This window comes from Denticeps clupeoides, chromosome 7, assembly GCF_900700375.1.
Source record: "Denticeps clupeoides chromosome 7, fDenClu1.1, whole genome shotgun sequence".
In the NCBI taxonomy this organism is placed as follows: domain Eukaryota; kingdom Metazoa; phylum Chordata; class Actinopteri; order Clupeiformes; family Denticipitidae; genus Denticeps; species Denticeps clupeoides.
Genome location: NC_041713.1, coordinates 776483 through 790885, shown reverse-complemented (window position 1 = coordinate 790885; position 14403 = coordinate 776483).

Genomic DNA, 14403 nt, shown 5'->3' with positions numbered 1-14403 from the left:
CCAGAACGTCACCACAGGGACCCGACACGCCCTGTTACTCTGTATACATAATCACATAAAACTACTAACACTATTACCCCAGCGGGCTTCCAGTATAGCAAGAGGAACCCAGGCAGACGCTGCCAAACCATCTTGAGGAACGTCTCCTTCACCCTTACCCACCCCACCAAGAGCTCTGAGATCTGGGATAAGCTGAGTAGCTCCAGCGTTAAGAGCCTCTACAGACCCACAGACTCCATCAAGGACCATCCTTTACACTCTGGGTCATCTGGCGGTGCAGACGGGAGAGCTGATCGGCTGTGGTTCAGCATCTTCTCCACGTTCCCATTCTCACTCTCAGAAGGCCGCTCTTCTGTATGGCTGCATTGCGTGTTAGCGCTCATTTCAGCTCAGAAAGTTCCAGATGATTTCTTCTGTTTCGATGTAATAAGTTCAGAATCAGTGTTTGGTGCAGATCGGTAGGAGCCCACGACCTGCTTTAATCATAGTTCTAACGTCACACATGGAGAATGGAATATTACATTAGCGTTCTGGTAGACTAATGATGGTTTGTAGTATTTGCAACTGGTTGTAGGAGTTTAAAATTTGTTATATTGGGTTCTGGTTGCTTGATAAGTGTATAGCCAAGTTCTGGATTCTTCACCTGTGAGATGAAGACAGCAGGTCCAGGGTTCTTCTCCTCAGATCACGCCATGTTCTTCATTTACCACACACTTCAAAAAGCAGCAGTTTGTGGCGAGATGAATCATGTTTGAAATTGTGAAGGACACCGGTGCCTGTGGTCCATTAGGCTCTTCAGTGTGGTTTAGGTTACGCGGCTCGATCAGAAGTTCTGTGGCTGCGTCCAGTACAAAGAGGCATCGGTAACATGGCGGGAAAGTGCTGAATCATCGCCCCTGGCCTTACCGTAAACGGGCAGGAATGTCATCAGAAGGTGACGCTCGGGAGAACCAGGAAGGCTGCTGCACCAGTGATGGGTTCCTTCCACACAGCGCTAATGTGTCTGCTGCTCGGAGGAACATGAGAGGCATTAGTGAGATGTTCCTGTCAGACAGGTAGTAATTACTGCTGACTTCCATCTTCACTTACCGGGAGAGCCTCTCCTGGGGTTGGGCTCTCCAGCACCACACGCAACGTCCTCGCCATAATGTTCTCAGCGTAGAGACGCTGGCCTGCGTGCTGCAGCAACATCTCGCCACCATCTGCACCAGCAGATGCAGCCACATGTTAACCTGTGTATAGCGGATATGTGGTGAACTGTGTGTGTGTGTGTGTGTGAGGAGGTCGTGCTCCATCATCATCATCATCATCCATCCAATGATGCCGGAAACGAGACGAAATCTTCATTTTCCCACCCTAACCCAGGACCAACATGACAATGTACACAAAATAAACCCACCATAATAAAATATATCGCCACCAACATGCGGTGTACCAATTCACATTCTTCTTCTTCTTCTTCTTCTCCACTTTTATCTTGTTAGATGAAATATGTAGAGAAAGTGCCTTTTTATTACTGTTTTTAACTGAAGGTTCAGGCTGTACGCCATCACCTGTAATCCCGTAGAAAGTGAAACGGGACTCTGTCTGGAACAGGCACGCTCGGCCTTTCCCGCCCACATGTTGCGCATTTTGCGAAGCATTCCGAGCGAGAGCCCGAGCAGAACGCTTTTCATCTGCGCTGGTATGTGCGCCGAGCTGCGCTGGGGATCTCATTTGGGTTTTTTTTTTTTTTTTTTTTGTCTGTACAATTATGCCATAATGCCGTAAGACGAAATTCAGGAAACCCTGTGTGAAGCTGATCCCTTTGTTGTGGGAACATTATAGCACTTATAATATCACTCTCCATAAATATTGTCTGTCTTCTGCCTGACTTTCCTTTTAAAAATCCTGGGAAAAGGCAGACTGGACATGAACCAAACCCCCACCGCCTGATTAACGCGGCTTATGAATCAGTTGCCCCAAAACCAGATACAGATACGAATGCGACTCTGGATCTCAAACTGGATCACCGTGACGCTCAGTTATATCACACTCGCACACACTCGGTAGCTGCCCACGCGTCTAGTTCCTTTAAGGCCTCAGCGGAATCCGCGGGGTTGGGGTTTGGACCCTCGGCACCGACAGAAGAACGAATGTAAATGGACCATCTTTCACTTCTCGCCAAACGACACCGGCGGCGTCTTATTTCTCAGGAACAGTCGGGCTGCTTCCACCCCAGTTCTCAGAATTTCAGCGGCTTTTATTCCAGGAACATTGTTCTCACGCAGAATATTCCACAACAAAGGGTTACATGAAATGATCACATTTCTTAAGGTTCTGTATTACTAATAGAGTTTGTGATCAGGCATGACCTGTGTGTGTGTTTTGGGGGGTGGGGCTTGCCGGGGGTGTGGTCAACTTCAGATTTGAACTCAGATTAATCATAATACAGATTAGAGGGCAAGCAAACCACCCCACATACACACACACCCACACACACACTCACACTCACACACCAAGGGTGATGGTTAAATATAGAGGACACGTTTCACCGTGTCACTTATTGTGTGACACTCAGAAGAAGAATTCTAATAGACCAGGTGTAAAGGGGGAGGAGCCTGTAGGCGTGTGGGGAGAGCAGTACTGGTGGGGGGTCCCAGCTCTCCGAAGTGGGAAATTCTGGTCATGTGACAGCAGGAGGAATCGGTTTTTAACACCCCGCCTCACACAGACCACCAGCGCACCACCTCACCACCTGCTGAGACATGAGAAGCGAGAGAGAAGATACACACCAGCTGTGCTTCCAGTTAATTCCAGTGACACCTGTTACACACACACACACACACACACACACACACACACACACAGACATGCATCCTCTATAGATGAACGTGCAGCATGCAGATTAGAAAACTTCACACCTACGCAGCACATACAAGCACCAACATGCAACAGTTTCCATGCAGTCTGGCATGAATTCACACACACAGCCACACACACACAACCCTCACGCAGCCCCACACACACTCAAATGAGCTGAGTAATACTGACAGAACTGTTCTCCACTTATTGCATTCTTCTCATATAACAGCTTTTAAAACCCCGACCACAAGTGACATCGTCTGACCATCTGTTCATCTGGTCTCAGCGCTGCACCAGACACGTATACAATACAATACCACCACAAGCCACACACGACACCACACATCACACACACACACACACACACACACACACTTATACAATACAATATACACACACACACACTTATACAATACAATACACACACACACACACACACACACACTTATACAATACATTATACACACACACACACACACACACACTTATACAATACAATACACACACACACACACACACACACACTTATACAATACAATATACACACACACACACACACACACACTTATACAATACAATATACACACACACACACACACACACACACACACACACACACACTTATACAATACAATACACACACACACACACACACACACACACACTTATACAATACACACACACACACACACACACACACACTTATACAATACAATACACACACACACACACTTATACACAAACAATACACACACACACACACACACACACTTATACAATACATTATACACACACACACACACACACACACACACACTTATACAATACAATACACACACACACACTTATACAATACAATACACACACACACTTACAATACATACACACACACTTATACAATACAATAACACACACACACACACACACACACACTTATACAATACAATACACACACACACACACTTATACAATACAATACACACACACACACACACACACAGAAATGGGACTGTCCAGTGTTAGTTTTCAATTTGTTATGAAACAGGCATGTTCCTCCATGTATGTATGTATGTGTGTTTGAGTGTGTGTGTGTGTTTGTGAGTGTGTGTGTGTCTTTGGTTGTTCTGTTCTGCAGTGTTAATTGTTGACACCATGATCTGAATACAAAGTAGTCACACACACTAACAGTCTGACCGCATGGTGTGTGTGTGTGTGTGTGTGTGTGTGTGTGTGTGTGTGTGATGAGCGTCACACTGTGTGTATTTTACGCTTGATGTCACAGCAGCGTGTGGACAGGAATGTTGATGTGTGGCGATAAGACAGGATAACACGTTCTGAGCTGCATAATTCAACCAATTAGCCAATAATGAATCACACAACACACACACACACACACACACTCTCTTATAGCAGAACGGCTTTTTCACAGTAGTGAACAGACGGGGGAAGACCTGCTGCAGAAGCTGTTAGCGCTACGTGCTGGCGTGGGCAGCAGGGCTGCGGGTGGCGGCTCGCTGCCGCATGAGTCAACAAATACTTCTCAGACTGGCCAGCGTTGGATGGACTCGCGGCGTGGATCCGGCGTGGACCTCCAACGTCCCGTTTAATAGACTGATCAGATGATCCCGACGGCTGGCGTCCCGCTCTGACCTCTCGCTGTTAAGGTCACCTGTCGGTCAGACAGTCAGGAGGAGGATATGGGCTCGCTGCGTGCTGATTGGTCAGTTGGATGAGAGCTACGGGACTGAGATTAAATCAGCTTTTATATGGTGGCCTATCGGGGAATGAGACGGGGGTGCCACCGAGGTGTGTGTCATACATGACAAATAATCTAAAAAGTCCATTTACTTGGACTAGATTGATCAATACCATGCAAGTAACGTTTCTAAACCAAGACTGAAATGAAAAACTAGCCAAGAGTGTTAATAATACAAAATCTCAAAAATGCAATAAATACAATACATGTATTTATAAATACAATAATAATAAATACAATAAATGTAAATGTAAATGTACAATAAACCCAGTGGGGGCAGTGGTGGCCTAGCGGTTAAGGAAGCGGCCTCGTAATCAGAGGTTGCCGGTTCGAATCCCGATCTGTCAAGGTGCCACTGAGGTGCCACTGAGCAAAGCACCGTCCCCACACACTGCTCCCCGGGCGCCTGTCATGGTGCCCACTGCTCACTCAGGGTGATGGTTAAACGCAGAGGACACATTTCACTGTGTGCACCGTGTGCTGTGCTGCTGTGTATCACATGTGACAATCACTTCACAAAAAAAAAAAAAAAAAACCTACATCATGTAAAAACCTGGTCCTGCTCTGAAATGGAAGTTTGGTGTCAGATGTGTGAACCGGTGCTTCACTGATGGCAGCAGTTTGTAGATGCGTGTGTGTGTGTGTGTGTGTGTGTGTGTGTGCGTGTTGGAAAAGAACATTTTTTAAAAACATGATTTTATGTCATATTTACAGACGATTAAATTCTGTTGGCTGTAATAAAGTCTCCTTAATGAAGCTTTTGATTGTCATCCTGCTGATTCTTCTGGAGTTCATTTCATCAGAGCATTAAGCTGGGCGTCCATCAGAAGCCGCAGATCTTATGCATTATTACTGACGGCGCATCATCAGAGATGAACAACACATTATTGTGGTTGGGGGGGAACGTGGGAAGCATTAAAAATTCACAAATATTTGGGCAATAAGACGAGATGAGAACTTCATCAGAGGAGGCTTCATCTAAACATGTGGAACCTGCGCTGATTGCTGGTATACAAGCGCCGGGAGTCATGTGACGACGTCAGTCCGCCTGGCGCTGAAGCCAGACGTACGCGGGCAGGTGAAGCCATTATACAGAACCTGGAGATCTGAAGACCACTAGTGGTTCTCCACTCAGTGACTCCAATAGAACCCTGTGAATGTTGTTCCTGGAGTGTGAAGATGAGGAAGTTGTGGCCTGGATCTCTGCTCCACGAAGAAATGAGAACCAGACACAGGGGTTCCACTCATCTGCAGGAGGACGGTAGAAGGATGGGGACGTTCTAAAAACAGTCCTGTTCTCTTTCCCTTCGCCACGGTCCATGATGAGTGTTGAGCTGCTCCACTCAGAACGCTCGTAAAAATCCACCCAGCATTTCTGTGGTCGCTGGGAGCTGCACCAAGGGGCATTCTGGGAACTATTTGGAAGTAAATGCTCTGCAGAAGTGATGGTGATGAATGCTGATCGGGTTCGGAGGGGGGTGCAGGTGGGAAGACCACGTGAGCGGAGATTCCCACGCGGGTCAGGAGCAGAGAACAAAAGCAGCAGCTTCACAATGAAAACGTGATCGAATTTTCCATCCTAATTATGATTTGAATAGAAGAATTTTTGAAAGAAGCGGCCGTGTTTTCCTAGACGTGAGGTCATGAGATGGACTCAGGAGCGGAGGGACATCTGAGAAGAACGTCGGTCTGGGTGTCCTAACAACTCCCCGCTGAGGTCATCAATCAGGGCGAAGTCTGACAGGCCCGATGCCGGGGGACATGGGAGACTTTTCCTTTTATTACCTCCCCAAATGTACGTTCCTCTCCATCTCCACCCCCTCCTGTCCTCCAACATGGCCGCGTATCCGCAGAGCTGTCGGGCGGCTTCACGCCGCGCATCCATTTACAGCCGCTGTTTTCTTAAAGTGTCACCGGATCTGAAACTGAAGCTCCCCGGCTGACGTGACAATCGGGCCACCTCGGCGCTATCAGATTGTGGACAACCGCGGGGTTACGCCCTCACCGCCAGCCATGTCAGGTCCCCGAGTGTTTCGGCAAGCTCGGCCGCCGCGCCTGGGACTCATTATTCGGGGGGGACGACCTGTCAGCTCGGGGCCTAACGAGCGCAGCGCGCTTTATATTCACTCAAATGAGGACTTAAAGGCAATAAACGTGGCACACACACACACACACACACACACACACACGCCCAACATTCACCCCGTAATTCTCCCAAATGCTAAACCACGTCACACCGGAGAAATGGCCACGTAAACAGAAAGTACAGTAACTCCGGCCATTAAAGCAAGCGCTGTGCTAACGGGCGGAGCTGCTAAAATGAGCCGTCGCTGGCGCTTAACGCGGACGGTGGCACTTTCCCGAGCTTTACGGGGCGCCCAATCGCCGAGTCCCACTTGTAAAATCGCCCACTTTTTCAACCCAGACGCCGCAGGACAATTTGGTGGGAGGCAGCTTCAGCATTCGTGGTTTTAGACACATTCTTCACTGCAGGGGTCAGACACGATTATGATGGCAGTTTTGACCAGATTAGCTCACGGCCGTACGTGCCATTTAGTAAACAAACTTCTCCTTCGCTGGTCCAAAGTGGATATTTTGTGTCACCACTTTCTTCAAATGTCCCAAAATGAAATGAATTAATATTCAATACGTTCCACAGACCTCCAGAACCTTCTAAACTGAGTCAGCGTTAGAGCTGTAATTGGGTCTAAAAAGAAGTGACCCGACCCAACAAGCACAGGTGTTACTGAGATCTGTCTGTTAGGAAGTCCAAGATCCAGCTGCAGAGTGGAGAACTTATTCCCTGCAGGTCCAACTTCCTCACCAGCTTCTGAGGGATGACAGTATTGAATGCTGAGCAGAAGTCGATAAACGGCATTCTTTACTTTACTTTGCAGACGCTTTTATCCAAAGCGACTTACAAGAGGACGACACCAGCAATTCTCATTCGGTTTCTATACATTTTGAGTTTACAAAACTAAGAGCCCTGATAAGGCCCAACTTGTCATTCCGGGAATTGTTAAGTGCTGGACGAAGAAAAAAACATTTTTTTAATTTATTTGGTGAGTGTGTGTGCGTGTTTTAGTGTTAGATTGAAATAAGTGGGTTTTCAACTGCTCCTTAAAGGTGCTGGTAGTCTCGGTACTGCAATATTGAGTTCTCACTCTGCCGTAAGTGTCTTTCTCGTAGAGGTGGGAGAGGGTTGTGTGAAGGGGGGACGTAATGGCGTCGTCTGTGGAGCAGTCAAGCAAACTGAAGCGGGTCCAGAGTCTGTGGGAGTCGGGTCTTCATGTGCCTCAGTACCAGCCTGCACATTATAAACTAATAACAAGTATTCTGAAGAGCAAGAGAAAAATGAAATGAAACACCAGCCGTATCCCATAAAATTTGTATTATTGCTTTTAATAGTGGAGCTTTTCTCAATTCAGAAATTCCAACAATAATGACGTTCATGTAGTAGAACATTCCCTGTCCACCTGAGAACCTTAAAACTGAAGCTTCTGTAACCAAACCCATATAGTTTCAGGAAAGTGACCCCACATCACGTTTCTACCCCGCTGGTCCTCTGATCTGTTTTACGCTGTCTCACCTTAACACCAGAGAACAAGAAGAACCAGAACCACGGCCAGAAAGCAGCAGGGCCTGCTGATAATAAGGCTCTCGTTATAATGATTTCCCAAGTCCAGCGTTCCCGGACCTTCTCCTGACATCTGCTGTGCATTAGTTCTGTAACCAGACGTTGCACCGCCTTCAACTGCCTTATCCTCCTCTACGTACAATGGAGCACAGTAGAGTGGGACAGTGGGCATCAGCTCTGCGTGCATCTCCAGCCTCCCACAGCCATTCATCAACCCAGGAGGCCGAGCCGCGGACCCACGCCGCCCAGCAGCGTCTGTCCTTTCTTTCAGCGCGGACAAAAGGCCCAGTCTTTCACTGCAGCCTAATGCACGAGGCGCAGCGCTTCCAGGCCCGACACGACCCAATTATAGCAGGAAAACGGGTCACCGTCACGCCACTCACTCAACATGGCACAACCGTGCGGCCCAAACATCTCCAAACATCACGAGGAAACCCACATTTCATCATGCAGGCAGAATGTCACACTAACACTGAAATATAGTGCACGGGCAGGGGTCAAGGGTCAAAAAACAGGAAATGCAGAGTTGCATCAGATCATCAGGCCGCTGGACACACACACAGAAGCATGCAGGCCCCACCAAGCCTGGTTTCAAATTGATCTGACAAATGAAGCTCTGTTGATGGTGGAAGAGCTTCTGACCAAGCAGTGTGGAGAGTGCGATCCAAGACCTTCTGAATGTTCCTCCTGCATGTAAACCCCACTCAGCCATAGCAATGTTGTATGAGTGGGTGAGAACATCTCCCAACACAGTAAAAGGGAAGGAACCGGATCGTAGGTCCAAGATTCACTGATGTGAATTGTGTCAGAAGATCCGATCCTACAGAAGATGTCCTGCAGCAGAACACACAGTGAAGGACATTTTCATGGTTTAGTTTACCTCATGAAGGTGGTTGGGTGCGTAACTCACCTGAGGAAGACCAGGTGCCAGGATGCATTGTGGGAAGGAGATGAAACAGTGGAGGTAGTGTAGATATCACCACCCGTTCACACAGTTAAAAATAACTTAATAATCATAACTGTTGATAATGACAATGTTTTAAAAAAGGCCATTAGCTAAACACACAGACGGATCTGTAGGAGATAAATGAGGCCCGGTGTTAAAAGCTCCACCAGGTCCCATTAACATCATCCATTCTAAAACCTTTAAATATTTATTCCACGCAGGAATGTAACCTGCTCCCATGGAGGACGGGTGGAGAAGGTGCTTGTTTAGTCTAAGGGAGTGCCGGTGGACAGTGACGGTGACCCCTGACCTCTGGACCATGCAGCAGGTGACTCTTCTCACTACAACACCAACATCTGCAGGTACAGAAATTCGTCCTCCCTCAGAAACACGGTTCTACAGCAGATGCGGAATTCTAATAACCTCCTGGACCAAATGCTGACAGCTACACAAAGACCATTGTGTTGCAGTTGTCCTCAGAGGAGACACACACACCCTCACATTGACCTGTAGTGATAAATCAAACACACAATCAACTACAACACCCAGAAGGCCGTGGGCTTGTGCAGATTGGAGTGGGGTCCCTAATGAAATGGAAAGGGCAGCTTGATTTAGAGTCCTGCATGGTGTCATTTACACACACACACACACACACAACACACACACACACACACACAACCCCACAACACACACACAACTAGCACAATTACGGTTCTAAAGTAACACAGCACACTCTCTCTCACACACACAGACACACGCACACAGACACACAGAACTAGCACAATTACGGTTCTTAAGTAACACAGCACACTCTCTCTCTCTCTCTCTCTCACACACACACACACACACACACACACACAGACACAGACACACACAACTAGCACAATTACGGTTCTTAAGTAACACAGCACACTCTCTCTCTCTCTCTCACACACACACATGATCCAGTGGCAGCACGGCCGACTGTGGGGAACTTTAAGGTAAGCTGGGTTGATGTGAGGAGAAGAAGTCCTGGCGTTTATGGGCATGATATCATCCTGCAGGGGGGGGCAGGTTCTTCACCTTCATTCTTCTTTCTATCACAAACGCAAACCAGGAGCTCAAGCTGCAAGAAGGAACTTCAAATTCAGACCAGCTCGGTTTAATAATGGAAGTCAGTTTGATCAGATTGATAAAAATACGAACACGGTGGAAATAAAGCGTAGAGGCGGGATTTTTTTTCCGGGAGAGAGAGCTCTTCCGGGCGGCGCGGCATCACTCCGCTTACAGCATTACCAGGAGGGGAAAAGAGAGACAGGAGAGTAAGTGAATTAGCGATAATTCAATCCCCTCCCAGAAGCCCTTTGATCCACTCATTGCTGCAGGCGCTTCGGTTATTATTAGACAAAGAGGGAAAGGGAGCAGGGCGAGGGAGAGGAGGAGGGCGAGGAGGAAGGCCGCGGTGCCCGCTCCGTCTCCATCACGCACAGCCCTGTGTCCTGAAATAATGAGGGGGGGAATTTATGGAAACACTTAAGGAATGGGATCAATAGGGACGAGGGGAGAAGAGGAGATGTCCACACTTCAGGTCAATAGCAGCCAGAGCAGATCAGGTTACAGATCTATCAGAATGGAAGAGAAGAGAAGAGAAGAGCCTCTGCTGGTAGCTCCTCCTAAAAACTCCACACGAAGTGTTAAAGCGGATTTTTGGAAGTTTACAGATGAACGATGATGAACTTTATTCCCTGGTCAGGTTTGGAGGGTGAATCTGCTGTGTATATAAGTGTCAGGAACATTTCTTCTGGCTGTAGGAGAGCAGCGTGGCTGCAGAGGTCCAGTCAGACTGTGGTTTAAAACTTCACTGGAAACATGTAAACCAAAACCAGGGACAAGTAACAAACAACAGAAACTTGTCACTCTTTCCTCTGTGTTTCTCACCAGTGAACAGAGCCGAAGGCAGAGAAGGGAATGAAATAGAGAGAAAAAGCAGAATGTCATTTGTACCAGGATGGAGGTGTGCGCCCCGGGACACTGTCCCCCTCCCTCCTCCACTCTTATCCTCTTTAAAACACTTTGTCCATTTGATATTTAACTGAAAGACCCAAAGCTTTTATCTTATCAAACAATTCCCGCTCCGTAATGCATTTTATACAGAGCTCTCTCACTCGCTCACTCAGTCTCGCTCGCTCACTCACTCTCTCACTGGCTCGCACAGTCACTCTCTCACTCACTCGCTCACTCAGAAAGTAGTAGAAAGTGAAGTGATTGTCACATGTGATACACAGCAGCACAGCACATGGTGCACACAGTGAAATTTGTCCTCTGCATTTAACCCATCACCCTGAGTGAGCAGTGGGCAGCCATGACCGGTGCCCGGGGAGCAGTGTGTGGGGACGGTGCTTTGCTCAGTGGCACCTCAGTGGCACCTTGGTGGATTGGGATTTGAACCGGCAACCTTCTGATTACAGGACTCACTCACTCACTCTCTTACTCACTCTCTCACTGGCTCGCTCACTCACTCACTCACTCTCTCACTCACTCGCTCACTTGGTCTCTTTTCTACTTGCACTCGCTCACTCTCTCACTCGCTCGCTCTCATTCTTACTTGCTCTCTTGCTCACTCACTCACTCACTCACTCACTCACTCACTCCCTCTCTCGCTAACTCACTCACTCCCTTGCTTAAACTCTCCCTTGCTCAGAATGGTTCTGCTGGGAAGTGGAGACAGATCATAACAAACTGAGGTCTAAGAGAGGACTAGCAGTGAACCGGTGACAGTCCCAGCTCTCCATCCTGGCCTTCTCATAGAATCACACAGTGTTCTGACACAGATGGGAGAACCCAGCATGACTGTGAATTTTTTAAAAGTCAGGTGACTAAGCGAGTCCATCTGCTCTGGTCTCCATACATCACCAGAACGATCCACCTTCTCCAACCTTCACCTCATTTCTCCTCCTCCTCACTCAGCACCAACTTTATTCAGCCAAGAGCGACACACAGCCAACCCAACCCAACCACTAAAGATCTATCTGCTGCCAGCAACTGCATCAAATCCAGTGTGTGTGTGTGTGTGTGTGTGTGTGTGTGTGTGTGAAATTATGAAGCTTTGTAGCTGTGGTTTAAAATGAGAAAATGTTTATTGGCTGGTTTTATAGCTACGCTGCAGGTTTTGGTCCAGGCATTTTATTCTCTGTGTCTTCTGTTTTGGATTCTGCCTGTGGAGACACCTGGGCGTGTATTAGCAGACCAGCATCTGATCTTTCACATGGAAGGTCACCTTCTTCTCATTTCATGGAGGAAACAATTAAATGTTCTTCTCCCATGTCCTTAGCCTCACACTGCCCATCATGCCTCAAATTACAGATGATCCTGGATGATCCTGGACGGGCTGGTCAGGAACGTCCAGGATTTGTCACCTGCTCCAAGACTGTAGAGCAGGTCCTTCAGAACATCATATTTCATACCTCGAATATAAACGTCCCACAGAAGAAGAAAATAGAAGAGCAGAGGGCAGCTTTTCATAAATCCTGGGTTGATGCATTAAAACAGAACAATCACTCCTGACCACCTGAAGGACACGGAACGTTTAACCTGAGAACGGAACCTCATATCAAATCAGACCAAATGCTACAAATACGCTGAAATGGAACAACCGGAGGATGTGATGTCCTGGACTACAGGTGGTGTCATCTGCAGAAGAAGAAGCCCCATTAGAAGCCCCTCACCCCACAGCGCAGCCTGACTCAGCCAGATCCATTATGTATTGACCTCCATCCCATTTACTCTCCATGCCAGGCTTTCACTTCAAACTAGCCGTCTTCATCATGACCTCACCGCACGGCAGGAACCGTTCTGGCAAATTACAGAGACGTCTGTTTCCAGTTACCGAGGGGACGCCGAGCGAGATTGGACGGAGCTCCATCACGCTGCCATTTACTGCCTTTAACTATTATTCATGTTCTTAAATCATCTTGGCTTCACTTTAGGTGCCCTTCATTCTCTATATGGATCATCTGATGTCTCCATCTGATGTCTCCATCTCCTCATTAAAATCCCTGTTTGACTCTGTACTGTACACAAGACGCTGATTTGGTTGGAGGTTCTTTGTCCTCCTGCCTGAACATTCCTCATATCAACACACTGGCCTGAAATCATCTTTTATTGGTCCTGGCCCCCACTCCCAGTTCCAAATGTATTCCAGGCGCCACAGGACCTGCGCTCATGTCCAACCACAGACTGACCCTTCCTCCGGCCGCAGGTGCGACAGAACATCATCATCAGCAGGCGTGGTGACCAGGTCGTGGTGACCAGGTTGTGGTTCTGCTCTCTTCCAGCTTGGCTTTCTGTTAATGTCGTGATCTCGGGAATCTTGTGTTCTTTAGTTTGTGTGTTGCATAAGGCTGCAATTTTTAATTGTTAACTTTATGCTAGATGATGCGATGAACGTGGACGTCGGAACGGAATGTTCTAGAACGCAGTGGGCTACAGCGGCATCATCGTTGTACTGGAACATCAAAAGAAGTCACGTGGGACCAGGTTCATGTCACCCAGTAAAACCCGGTCCCCTCATCCGTCCTCACCGGCACATATTGTGGCGTCTGGTTCTTCTCGGCAGTAAACCGTATAAAGACGGACTATTGGTCCGGATATGAGCTGGTCGCGGAACCAGCGGTTCTAAGCAGGGGAAGGGACCGCTTTATGAGAAGCGTGTAAATCCTCTGGTGACAGGCAGAGACCACCATCCTGCTGAGTGAGCTGTCATCTGTCACACAGCTGAGGAGTGTGTGTGTGCACGTGTGTGATAAGCACTGAAGCAACCTTCCCAGCATTCCCACAAACTCAATCCAGAGGTTCTGCCACAATGCAATCACCAAGCTCCCACAAGCGGAGGTGACAGTCACTGGTGACACCAAACCGTGCTGCACTTTACTGTCTGCCAGATGTCTGGCTTTATCATTTGGAGTTGATGATTATTTGGATTTTTTGATCGATTTATTTGGCCGGAGAGCAAGTTGGTTTAAATGAAGAGCAGAAGAGGTTAACTGCACAGAGACGAGGACACAGAAGTTCCTCCGAGCTTCCTCTGCATGTTCTGTGAGGGGCATTTCATGATCGTTAGCAGGTGGTCCAGTAGCTCCATGATGACCTCTGCTCCTGACCTCCACTCACCAGTGATCAGTCACTTGTTTTAATCAAGTCCTCTTCAAGCATCTCCGCCAGCATCTGAAGTTCCTCTGTGAG